This window comes from Hevea brasiliensis, chromosome 11 (assembly GCF_030052815.1).
Source record: "Hevea brasiliensis isolate MT/VB/25A 57/8 chromosome 11, ASM3005281v1, whole genome shotgun sequence".
NCBI classification, from domain to species: domain Eukaryota; kingdom Viridiplantae; phylum Streptophyta; class Magnoliopsida; order Malpighiales; family Euphorbiaceae; genus Hevea; species Hevea brasiliensis.
In genome coordinates, this window is record NC_079503.1 from 12,475,590 (window position 1) to 12,490,093 (window position 14,504).

The 14,504-nt window shown below is 22.8% G+C and overlaps 1 long non-coding RNA gene across 1 annotated transcript; it reads left to right on the plus strand.

Moving 5' to 3' along the window:
* Positions 1–12,765: 12,765 nt before the first annotated feature.
* On the plus strand, positions 12,766–14,118 carry LOC131170420 (uncharacterized). The gene is made up of 3 exons (XR_009141171.1): positions 12,766–12,919; positions 13,367–13,425; positions 13,992–14,118. It is a non-coding gene; the product is annotated as an uncharacterized LOC131170420 (long non-coding RNA).
* Positions 14,119–14,504: the final 386 nt, after the last annotated feature.

Consider the following 14,504-nt stretch of genomic DNA (forward strand, 5'->3'; position numbering starts at 1 on the left):
CTTTTCGATTGATAAGTTAGTTGTAAATAATAACTGATTCGTAAAATGGTTGTAAAATTACAAAATTAAAAACATCAAATTTTTTGCAACTGATTATGTTTCAGTTGCTATTAGTAACCGAAAAAACTCACAATTTGTGCGGGAGAAGAATCTTGAAAAGGGGAAAATTGAAAGCTTGAAGGAGGAAGACATCAATCTCCATCCTAGAGAGTTTTTATTTTCTTCCTTTTTAATTTCTTTTTTGTTTGGGAGAAATACATTTTTTGTTGAATGATGTTGAGTTTTATGTTTTTGGCATTATGAGTGGCTAATTTCTTAAGTTAGTGTTTTAATGTAGCTTGACTTGATTTAATCTCTAAATTTTAATATAGTTTTCGCTACTTTGCTAATAGTTGTTATTTTTGAATTTAATATTTCTGAGTATCTTAGCCAAACAATTGAATAATTTTAGATTTATAATTCATGGTTGGAAAACATGATTATGAATTTGATTTGATAACAACTATCATATATTTCAATTAAAAATAGAAATTAAGGTTGGGTCTATGGGTTTTTATTGAAATAATATTTCTCTTAATGCTCTAATTAATTGAGTAATCCTCTATTGGGAAATATGGATAATTCATTAATTAGAATGTTTGAAAATGCCTGGAATGGATTATTAAATGCTTTTGATTATTAACTCTCGCAATAGTAGTTAAAATTAATTATTAGACAAAATTGATTGAGATTAATTATTGGATCAAGTGAATCAATATCCCTAGCCATTTTTATTTGAATTTAAACCCAAAGCTTTTATTGTTTTTATTAGTTAATTTTCAATATTACTTAATTTTATCTTTAATTCAATTTTAATTTTTTAAATTTTAATCCAATTCGATTGTCTATTTATTAGTAAAATTAACATAAATTTTAGTAATTAAAAATTTTTTTCATGAAAACGATATTTTACTCGCTCTTTATTACTTGTATGATTTTGTGTACTTGCGAATGCGCATCAGATTATTATTCTATTATTAAATTGTAAACCCTGGAAAAAAAAGTTCTATATTAGCAATATATTAAAAATCCATTGCCAAATTTAGCACTAAAATTAGCAATGGTATAATTCATTGCCGAATTGTGCATCAATTTTTTGGCACTAAAATTAGCAACGGACTTGAAATACATTGGTAAATTTCATTGCTATTTCGTAATTTTTCTATTGCTAATTATGCACAGCTTTTTTGACACTAAAATTTTGCAACGAAAATTTTTCCATAGCTAATTGTCATTGCTAATATATTTTCATTACTAATCTATTGTAAAATTCATTGTCAATTAGCAACAGAATAAATCTATTATTAATTTCCATTGTTAATGCGGATATTTTTTATAGTGAAATATATTTCTTTCAATAGTTAATTAAATTTAGTAATTTATTGTCATAATATTAATCCATATATTTATTTAGCAATAAATTCAATTGAAAACAATTGTTGAGAAAAATAATTTAAATATTTTCAATCACTATTAATTTTATCTAATCCTTTTTACTTTATTAAAATTGTTTTCATTAATCTTAACAAATTATATATATATGAACAATATATTTAATGTGGTTATCTTAATTTTTAATTTATCTCTCACTCCTTATACGTTTAATTCACTGTTTTTTTTATTATTTTACCTTTAATTTAAGGCTTAAAAAATAAAAAAAATAAATATTTAAACATAAAATATATATAAATAATATAATCAAAAGAAAATTTAAAAATTATTGCTAAAATTGATAAAAAAAATAAAAAAATTAACTAATATTAATAATGTAGATAAATATATAAATTATGTTTAATTAATTAACTAATTCATTTAAGTTCATTGTTAAATTAAAATTAATGTGAAAATTTATAATCAAATTAATAAAATTAAAAATTTATAAAAAAATATTGGTAAATTTTTTAATCATTTAGCATATATATATATATAAAGAAGTAGAGGTTGAGTGAGTTGATTTTGAAAATCATCCATCCGCATTATGAGCAGCAAAGCAAGCTCTTTCCTTGTACCCTTACATAGATTTTATTATATTATAAATAAGAATATTTTTTAAATAATAAAATTACAATTTCATCTCTAAATATTAAAAAAGAAGTTAAAAGTATAGAGATATTTTTGTAATATTAAATAATTTCCTCTCAATTTTCCTTAATTTAAAGAGAAAATAAAAATGAAATTCGACATTTATTTTTCCTTCAATATTTTTCCCTTTCCTATTCTCTTCTTAACTAAATATATATTAAATAAAAAATAAAATTATTTCCTCTTATATAGCTTTAAGTAACATTAGTACAAGACAACTATGACCCGACAACTTACATTCCCATTGAGGTAAAGGTTGATGGGTAATTGATGAGTTTTTTTACTTTTGACGTAAGTGGTGAAATATAAATATTTTATAATGGAAATTGTGTCAATTTACTTAATATTGCACTTTACTTAATATTGTAAATCTTCTAATTTTTGATAAATTACATATTGTAATTATTATTATTATTATCTAAAAATATTTAAAAAATAATATTTATAAACTTTTTATAATATCTATTTAAAATTCTTAATTTATTAAATGTATAAGTATATTTAATTAGACCTAAAAAATGTTAGGTTTTTTATTAGATGAATTAATTTATTTATTTTTAATCAATATTGTTATTATTATTATTATTATTATTATCTTTATTTATAACTTAGACTATATAATTAAATATTTTTTATTAAATATATTACAATAATTAACTAATAAATATTATAATATTAATATTAATTAATCTTAAATTAAACTATATACATATAACTAATATAAAATGTAACTAAATTAATATAAATCAATTTTTATATTTTAAAATTAAATTAATTGACTTATAATATTAAAAATTTTATTAATACATTGGTTATTCTATCACTACAAAAAAAAATCATTTTTACAATTGATTTTTGCAATAAACTAAAATCGATTGCTATTACAACCAATTTTATAATTAAATTTTTCTTAATAAAATAGTTAATTTTTAAAAATTTAGAAATCGATTTAAGAATCGATTGTAATTAGCAACCGATTTATAATTAGTTGCTAATGAATATTAAAAAAAAACCATAAATATACGATTAGTAACTGATTAAGAAATCGATTGATAAAATTGTTGCTAATAGTAGCTGATTTAAAAATCAATTGTTGTTGGTTGTTAAATTAAAAAATTATTTTAATTTGTTTTAAAGTTAGCAACCGATTTATAGTCGATTGCAAAAATGAATTGTTAATAACAATTAATTTGCAATCTATTGCTAAAATTGATTGTTATTTGCAATCGATTTCTTGTCCATTGCTAATAACAATCGATTCTTACAATCAATTGTAAATCAATTGCTAGATTTTTTTCCTAAAAAATTTTCACCTAATTTTTTATTTTTTATTTTTATATTTGTAATAGATTAAAAATAGCAACGGATTTTTTCTTAAAAAAATTTCACTTAATTTTTTATTTTCCTTTTTTACTTACAACTGATTTGTGAATCAATTGTTAACAGTAACTGATTTTTGTAATCATTTTTCCCTCCAAAAATTATCATCCTTTTTTTTTATTTGTAACTGATTTGTAAATCGATTGCTAATAACAATCAATTTTTGTAACTGATTGAAATCAGTTGTTATTAATAATCAATTGATTGCAGTTGTTATTAATAATCGATTGATTGCCAATTGGTTGCAATTTTTTTTTCCTCCAAAATTTATGTCTAATTTTTAAAATAAATTAGTAATCAATAATCGGTTGTTAATTTGTTTGTATAAAACATTACTCATTTTCTTTCCCCACTACTAATTTTCTTTTTTTATTATTTTTCTCTCTCTCTTTTTTATTACATTTTTCATTCTCATCTATTTCATTTATCATCTTTTTCTTTATAACATATTTTCTTCATCATCCTTTTCTTTCTCATACATTTTTTTTCTTCATAATCTTCTCCTTTCTCTTTTATTTTCTTGTAAATTATATTTTTTCTCCTCATCTATTTTTTTTATCAATTTTTTCTTTCTTTTCTATTTTCTTTATCATCTTTTTCTTTCTTATCTTTTTTCTTTAATTTATTTTTCTTTATCATAAAATAAAATTTTTGGTACAAATATATTTTTTTATAGTAAATTATTTATAGTATTAATTTTTAGTAATTATTTTGTTATAATATATATGGTAATTTTTTTAAGTAATTTAACTTATAAATATCTTTTTATACTTAATTTTTTAAATATTTTTTGTAATAATTATTATTAGTAATTTTTTTATAATATTTTTATATCAATTTTTCAATACTAAAATAATTTATTATTTTAGTAATTTTTTGAAAATTTTTTTATTTGAATTTTTTATTTTTATTTGAAAATTTAATTTTTTTATAATTTTATTAAATTAGCAACCGACTTTTCGATTGATAAGTTAGTTGTAAATAATAACTGATTCGTAAAATGATTGTAAAATTACAAAATTAAAAATATCAAATTTTTTGCAACTGATTATGTTTCAGTTGCTATTAGTAACCGATTACGGTTGTTGTCTGTTTCTATTAGCAACCGATAATTTTTTATCAAAAATTTTATTTTTTTGAAATTTAATTAATTTAGTAACTGATTTAATTGACGATTGCTATTTACAACTATTCTCATTGCAATCAACTAAATCAATTGTTAAATTGGTTGCTAAATCGATTGCTAAATTAGTTGCTAAATCGATTAGCAATCGGTTTTAATAGATCATCAACTATTCGATAGATTGCTAATTCAATTTGTTTTTTTTTTTTTTATGATATTCGGTATATTTCTATTAGTTAAAAAAAGTTCAAGACGTCCAAATGCATTTGTTCAAAATTATACAAATGCAATTTGATTTGGAGTTAGCTTACCTACCATTTACAAGGTAGTTTTACTAGTCCACTTGAAAAACCTTAATAATTAACCACCTAGCTCTAGATTGCTCCATCATCCACTATTCAAATACACCTAAATTAGTGCATCATCCATTATCTAAATTCAACTTTTTATTAATCTTTCCAACAACCATATACTTATCATTGCTAACCTAAATAGTAACGAAATTTTAAATTCATTACTAATTAAAAATAATTTACTAATAAAAATTTTCGTTGTCAAATAGTAACAGAATTTTGTGTATTTTTAAGTTAGTAACGATTTACATTCTGCAACGGAATATCAATTTGTTGCTAATTTAGTAATTGAATTTTAATTTATTGCTAATCCTTTATAATTTTAAAAAAATAAATTAAAATTTTTTAATAAAATAATAAATTATTATAAAAAAAGACTATAAAATATTATTTAAAAACAAATTACTAATAGAAAATTCTGCATAAATAAATTGTAATAAAACTTGCTAAAATAACAAATTATTAATAAAAAATTAAAACTAAAAAAATTAATCAAAAAATGTTATCAAAAACAAAATACTAATAAAAATTAATAACCTAAACAATGCCAGTAAAAATTACTAAAATAATAAATTATTATTAAAAAAATTGAGCAATAAAGAATTAATATAAAAATATTATAAAAAAAAATTACTAATCAAAATTAACAACCAAAACAATGCCATAGATATATTTAATAAAAATTACTAATAAAATACTATTAAAATTTTATTATAAAAATATTTTTAAAAACCAAATTACTAAAAAAAATTGCCATAAATATATTACAATAAAATAAATTACTAAAAAATTAATTACTACCAAAAATTACTACTAAAAATAAATTACTAACAAAACAAACGCATTTCTAAAAAAGTTTTTATTTTATGACTAACAAAAAACCACTATAAATATATTATTAGTTAAATAAATTATTATTTAATTAATAAATAGTAAAATAAAAGAAAATAAAAGAGAAAAAAATAAAGAAGAAAATGAAGAATATATATATATATATATATATATATATATATATCTTAATTTTTAATTTCTCCTTCCTTAGTCGTTTAATTTACTCATTTTTTATCATTTTACCTTGAATTTAAAGTCTAAAAAATAAAAAAACCAAATATTTAAACATAAAATATATATAAATAATATAATAAAAAGAAATATAATTACAATATTTTTATTAATTTAAGAATTATTACTAAAATCAATAAAAAAAATTAAAATTGACTAATATTGATAATGTATATAAATATTTAAATTATTTTTATTAATTGAATAATCTATTTAAATTAATTGCAAAATTAAAATTAATGTGAACATTTGGTAATTAAATTAATAAAATAAAAAATTTGTAAGAAAATTTAATTTTTTTTAATCATTTAGCATATATGAAAACAAAAAAAAAAGAGTAGCGGGTGAGTGAGGTGATATTGAAAATCATCCATCCGCATTATGAGCTGCAAAGCAAACTCTTTCCTTTGCTTGCAAGTAGCAATCGTGACCCTTTGTAGATTTTCTGCCTTAAAAAAATAATAATAATAATTATCCTTGTATAATATTTGGTCATATATATATATATAAATAATAATTAAAAGTAGCGTTTTATACGTCATCTTGTGATGGATTCTGATCGTGGCTTCTTACCCTTCTTTGGGGCAGAGGCCGTCTGATAATTATTAGGCACATGGTTGATGGCCCACTTATTCTAGTATTAAGTCATTATAGTGTAAAGAACTTTCAACATTGAACAATTAATAAAAAATAATCCCACTTATTCTCTTTCTTTTTGGTATAAATTGAGGATGGTCTCTGCGGGCTAAATAATCCTAACTTTCTATTAGGTGTAGAATGTGCGTGCCATCACAAAGACTTCACCAGTTGACTGACTCATCCAATCACTTTCAGGGCTGAACATCTAATTATTGCCAATCTCAGCGTTAAAATTAATTATAAAAAAAATTAATTTTTAACCCCTTATTTTAATAAAATTAATTATTTAATTAATCAACTCAATTTAAATTTTATTCTATTAATTAACGTATTTAAAAAAGAAATAAATTATTATTACGAGAGTTAATTAGTTTAAAATTTAAAAAATAAAAAAAATTATATAATTACTTTTTTTTAATTATAAAAATTAAATGAAATTTAAAATAACACTTCAAATAATTATAGAGATTAAAAAATAAAAAAAATAAAAATATATTAATTAATTAATTAATATATATTTTAAAATAAAAGAATTAAATAATTAATTAAACTGCATAATAATTTCCCTTAATTATAACCTCATCTGCTCGCCAAATTTGAAAGGAAGCTGTTAGCTTTCTCTTTCTTATTCCCGGCGAAACTAACGCAACCAAGCAAGCAACTCATTCCAAATGCCTATTTCTCAATTACATATTATAAAATATTTTTTAATTATATAATTTTTAATTATAAAGTACATAAATAATTAAAAATTAAACATATTATAAATATAATAGTAAACTTATAATTAAAAATTATAAGACAATTTTAATATACATGTATTTTAATTACATAAAAATATATAACAACTATATTAAAAAAATATAATATATAAAATATAGTAAAAAATATATTTATTATTAGTTTTTTGTTTCAATATAATTTTATTTATTTTTAATTAAAAACTAAAATAGTAAAATAAATTTTATTTAGTATGATTCTAATAAATTCAAAACAATATTTCAATTTAATTTGAGATCTTTGAGAATCATGCACATCCATGCTTCTAATTACTATCATCATTAAACTTGGAATAGTAGGTATAGGATGTTAATTAATCAAGATTTTCTCTAGTAATTTAAATCTAAAAATGAAAAATTAATTAAATTATTTGAAATTTATTAAATTATTAAAATTAAAAGCATATTTATTCAACAATATTTATTTCTTCTATGTTCGTAAACACGTGCGGAGTCAACTTCACCAAGTAAACGTGAGCATGTTCATTTTCATAAAATTGGTCTCTTTTTTCTAAGCATTCATTGGATTAAGTAGTGATTTTTGTGGAAGGACTCTTCTTTATTGACTCTGCATTCATCAATTTTGTACCCATATTCATATTTTTCCACGTAACAGGCCAACTGTGTTTTGGCTTTTAGTTTGTGATAATTCAGTCCCTATTGTTCTATTCTTAATAGGATTGATTAGATTTACGAATGTACTTAATAGCCTTTATATAAATTTTAATGTAGATTTTTATTAGAATTAGAAGTTTATAATTAAATGATACTAAGAGTTTACCTTATTAAGAAGTCTTATTGGGATTTATATTTTTTTTAAAGTGATTCAAGCATCAGAGAATATATCTAGATGAGTGATTTTTAATCGAATATGAAAGTGAATATTCGAATTACTTATAGTAACTCGAACTCAGGTTGAACATCATTGCTTAATACTCGGTTATTTGTTTCCCACTTCAGATATTGTTTTTAATAGGTTGTAGTATCACAATCACTTGTTGGTAGGACTGAGCAGAATTCAGTTTAAATCAAAAAATCGAATCGAACCAAGTTAATTCGGTTCAATCGGTTCAGTTTTAAAATTCAATCGGTTTGGTTTTAATTTATAAAAATTTCTGTTATTTCGGTTCGGTTCGATTCGATTTTGAAGAGAAAAAAGAAGATGATAAGAGGAAAATAGATGAGAAAAAGATGAAAAAGAAAATAGAGAAAAGTGAATATATATATATATATATATATATATATATATATATATATATATATATATAAACATAAAAAAGGAATGAGAGAAAAAGAAAATGGATGAGAGGTGAGAAAATGAGTACTAGTTTTTTTTTTTTCCATAAATTTGCGACAGATTCCAAAATTTCATTTCTAAATTATTAATTGATTGCAAGATCCTTTGCTCATTTAAAAAAAATATGGGCTTTTGAAAAATTGATGGACAATTTCCCTCAATAATTTAGGAACAGATTTAAAATTCATTGCTTAATGTATTGCCAATAAAAAATACTTTAGAATTTGGCAACAGGATGAAAATCCGATGCTAAATTTAGCAATGAATTATGATATATAGTATTTTTATAGAGTAATTTTTATTAATTCATGTAAATATTTAGTATTTTAATGATTTTTTTATTTATATTTTATAGTTAATTAAGTTGCAAGTGAATTTATTGTATCTAATCGAAATTTACCTATTTTATACAAGAATTGATAAAAATCAGAGAGAAATTTAATTTGGACAGAAGATCTCACCCTCCAACCATGAGATTCTCCTGGTTGTCGGTGAGATTAGAGAAATAAGCATGACTACTTGTAGGATGGAAGAAGGTCGCATGGCCGGCCATGATATTGCTTCCTACACGCATGGCTGGCCATGACATGGTCTTTTGAGGGTATTTTTCATCAAATAAAATTGTGACACCTCACCAAATGAAGAGTAAGGGTCAAAATTAGAGTTAATTGGAGATTTTCTAAAGGGGAAGGGAGGGGCCATTTTTAGACTCTCCCAAACACAGAAAAACTCACAATTTGTGCTGGAGTAAGGATCTTGAAAAGGGGAAATTTGAAAGCTTGAAGGAGGAAGACATCAATCTCCATCCTAGAGAGTTTTTATTTTCTTCCTTTTTAATTTCTTTTTTTTTTGGGATAAATAAATTTTTTGTTTAAGTTAGGGTTTTAATGTACCTTGACTTAATTTAATCTCTAGATTTTAATCTAGTTTTCGCTATTTTGCTAATAGTTATTATTTTTGAATTTAATACTTCTGAGTATCTTAGCCAAACAATTGAATAATTTTAGATTTATAATCCATAGTTGGAAAACATGATTATGAATTTGATTTGATAACAACTATCATATATTTCAATTAAAAATGGAAACTAAGGTTGGGTCTATGGGGTTTTGTTGAAATAATATTTCTCTTAATGCTCTAATTAATTGAGTAATCCTCTATTGGGAAATATGGATTAATTCATTAATTAGAATATTTGATAATGCCTGGAATGGATTATTAAATGCTTTTGATTATTAACTCTCGCAAGAGTAGTTAAAATTAATTATTAGACAAAATTAATTGAGATTAATTATTGAATCAAGTGAAATCAATATCCCTAGCAATTTTTATTTGAATTTAAACCCAAAGTTTTTATTGCTTTTATTAGTTAATTTTCAATATTAGCTAATCTTATCTTTAATTCAATTTTAATTTTTTAAATTTAATCCAATTTGATTGTCTATTTATTAGTAAAATTAACATAAATTTTAGTAATTAAAGACAATTTTCATGAAAATAATATCTTACTCACTATTTATTATTTGTACGATTTTGTGTACTTGCAAATACATATCATATTATTATTCTATTATTAAATTGTAAATCCTGAAAAAAAAAAGCTCTATAATTTAGCAATATATTAAAAATCCATTGCCAAATTTAGCAACGGAGCAACAAATGGAATAATTCATTGCCGAATTGTGCATCAATTTTTTGGCACTAAAATTAGCAACAGACTTGAAATAAATTGGTAAATTTCATTGCTATTTCGTAATTTTTCTATTGCTAATTATGCACAGCTTTTTTGGCACTAAAATTTGCAACGAAAATTTTTCCATAGCTAATTGTCATTACTAATATATTTTCATTACTAATCTACTGTAAATTAATTGTTAATTAGCAACAGAATAAATATATTATTAATTTCCATTGTTAATCTGGATATTTCTTATAGTAAAATATATTAATTTCAATAGTTAATTAAATTTAGTAATTTATTGTCATAATATTAATCCAGATATTTCTTTAGCAATAAATTCAATCGAAAACAATTGAACTTATCAATTGAGAAAAATAATTTAAATATTTTCAATCACTATTAATTTTATCTAATCTTTTTTACTTTATTATTTTATTCAATAATTTTAATGTTTTCATTAATCTTAACAAATTATATATATGAACAATATATTTAATATTGTTATCTTAATTTTTAATTTATCTCTCACTCCTTATACGTTTAATTCACTGTTTTTTTTATTATTTTATCTTTAATTTAAGGCTTAAAAAATAAAAAAACAAATATTTAAACATAATATATATATATATATATATATATATATATATATATATATATATATATATATATATATAATCAAAAGAAAATTTAAAAATTATTGCTAAAATTGATAAAAAAAAATTAAAACAATTAACTAATATTAATAATGTAGATAAATATATAAATTATTTTTATTAATTAACTAATTCATTTAAGTTAATTGTTAAATTAAAATTAATGTAAAAATTTATAATCAAATTAATAAAATTAAAAATTTATAAAAAATAATTATAAATTTTTTAATCCTTTAGCATATATATATATATATATATATATATATATATATATATATATTTAAAGAAGCAGAGGTTGAGTGAGTTGATTTTGAAAATCATCCATCCGCATTATGAGCAGCAAAGCAAGCTCTTTCCTTGAACCCTTACATATATTATATTATATTATATTATATTATATTATAAATTCCGTGTAACAAGATTTTTTATGTATTTTTTTTAATTGGATTTTTGTGACTCACAATATATTGATGAGAGAAAAAAAAATTACAGTGATTAGGAAGAAGAATAAGAATATTTTTTAAATAATAAAATTACAATTTCATCTCTAAATATTATAAAAGAAGTTAAAACTATATAAATATTTTTGTAATATTAAATAATTTCCTCTCAATTTTCCTTAATTTAAAGAGAAAATAAAAATGAAATTCGACATTTATTTTTCCTTCAATATTTTTCCCTTTCCTATTCTCTTCTTAACTAAATATATATTAAATAAAAAACAAAATTATTTCCTCTTATATAGCTTTAAGTAACATTAGTACAAGACAACTATGACCCGATAACTTACATTCCCATTGAGGTATATGTTGATGGGTAATTGATGAGTTTTTTGACTTTTGACGTAAGTGGTGAAATATAAATATTTTAAATGGAAATTGGGTCAATTTACTTAATATTGTTTTAATATTGCACTTTACTTAATATTGTAAATGTTGTAATTTTTTATAAATGAAATATTGTAATTATTATTATTATTATCTAAAAATATTTAAAAATTAATATTTATAAACTTTTTATAATATCTATTTAAAATTCTTAATTTATTAAATGTATAAGTATATTTAATTAGACCTAAAAAATGTTAGGTTTTTTATTAGATGAATTAATTAATTTATTTTTAATCAATATTGTTATTATTATTATTATCTTTATTTATAACTTAGCCTATATAATTAAATATTTTTTATTATTAAATTATATTTTTATTAAATATATTATAATAATTAACTAATAAATATTATAATATTAATATTAATTAATCTTAAATTAAACTATATACATGTAACTAATATACAATGTAACTAAATTAATATAAATCAATTTTTATATTTTAAAATTAAATTAATTGACTTATAATATTGAAAATTTTATTAATACATTGGTTATTCTCACTACAAAAAAAATCAGTTTTACAATCGATTTTTGTAACAAACTGAAATCGATTGCTATTGGCAACTAATTTTATAACTAAATTTTTCTTAATAAAATAATTAATTTTTAAAAATTTAGAAACGATTTAAGAATCAATTGTAATTAGCGATTGATTTATAATTAGTTGCTAATGAATATTAAAAAAAATCATAAATATACGATTAGTAACCGATTAAGAAATTAATTGATAAATTGTAACACCCCTGATTTTTTATATATTATTATGGGGCTTCGTGTAGGTATCCTCAATTCGCGAAAATTTGACAGTTGTCCGGATCTGTGAATTTCCGGCCAGACAGACTAGCTACCGGAAAAGTCTCCGAATTGGATCGAGGTTTTGGCTACCCCACGATTGTCAGGCATCCCGAGCGCGTTCCCGAAGTCGGAATCGGCAAAGGTAAACCCGAACCTTGTTTTTTCGTAATTTTCTAGTGCTTAAATAGGATTAAAAATCCATAAAATATTCGTGGTAGCTTAGAAAATTACGATTCTTTTTGCAATAGCTTAGTAATATTGCTAAGGACCGCGGGGCAAAGTTTTATAATTTTTAGAGCTTGTTTGGGCAGTTTTTGCAAAAATGATCAATAATAAGGACTAAATTGAAATTTTGCGTGTTGTGATGGATGATTGATTTGATGGGCCCAGGAGGGGCTGAGTGATATGATTGAACTGTTGATATATGGATTGTGAATATAGAAGTGCGTTTTTAGCCCTTTTGCAGGTTGGGTAGGTCCTAGGTATAGGGGAGACTCTGCCGGATTTTCGGCACGACTTAGGACGTACTTGATCTTTTTCTTTGTTGTATTGAGTCAAATTTATTAAATATATGTAATGTAATTGTCAGGTGAGCCGGGACAGCCTTCTTCCTCCGCCCAGCCGCCACAGTAATTTGTCGTCAAGTTTGTGAGTAAAATATTAATTTTAATTGTAATTTCGATATTATTATATGTTCAGCATGCCCATGCATCACTTATATGCATATATTTATGTAGTTAAACTCTAGGCACGATTTATGATGCATTGATAAATGTTAAAGTGCCATGAGTGTTGTTGTGGTAATTTGGAGCAGTGTGCGTGCGTTGGCGTGCGTGTGATGTGGTGTGGACTATGGATAGGACGGGTAGACACGGCTTGAGTTCTTCGCTGGGACCCGGTCCTTCGGGGTAGACACGGCTTGAGTTCTTCGCTGGGACCCCGATTTGGTATTAAGCGAAAGTCCGGCTTGAGTTCTTCGCACCAGGTTGGATTTAAGAGAGTCAGATAGGGATCACCCCAATATATTATGATTGATGCTACAGGTGCGTGAGTGCTCCAAATTACCTTTTTGATGCTATGATGTGAATATGATGTAAATGTTGCATTTCACTCTACAGGATTGCATTAGTTTCAGATAGTTATAGAGATTATAGTTAAGATTGATATTTTACTCTCTGAGTCGAACGCTCACTCCTGTTCAAAAATTTTTACAGGCCACAGGAGGATATTTTGTTCTGGGTTAACCTGCTTTTCTACCTCGCAGGTTGTTTATCAATATTTGTGTAATTTTAATTACTCCTAGAATTTCCGCATGTGTTAGCAGAAATTATTTGATTATGGTCTGTAATATTGTTATCAGGTTGGACTCAGAACTAAATATGCTATGCATGTTTGATGGATTGGATGAGGGAGCTGAGCTCCCATTTATTTTATGTTAATGAGTATGTGGAGGGTGAGCTGAGCTCCCCAAATGACTATATATTGTGTTTACAGGTCGGGTGAGTCAAAAACTCCCCGTTGGAAAGTCCATTTTATGGCCGGACTCTGTCCGTTTGTTTTCTTGATATTGGGCCCAAATGGGCCTTAGAGTTGGGTTAATGAACAGTTAGGCTTACTACGGGCCTCGTGGGCTTTAAGTCGCCTGTGTCCTAGTGCTGGTCCGCCCATAGGTTGGGTCGTGACAAATGTGGTATCGAGCTTAGGCTCGATTCATAGGGAAAAATTAT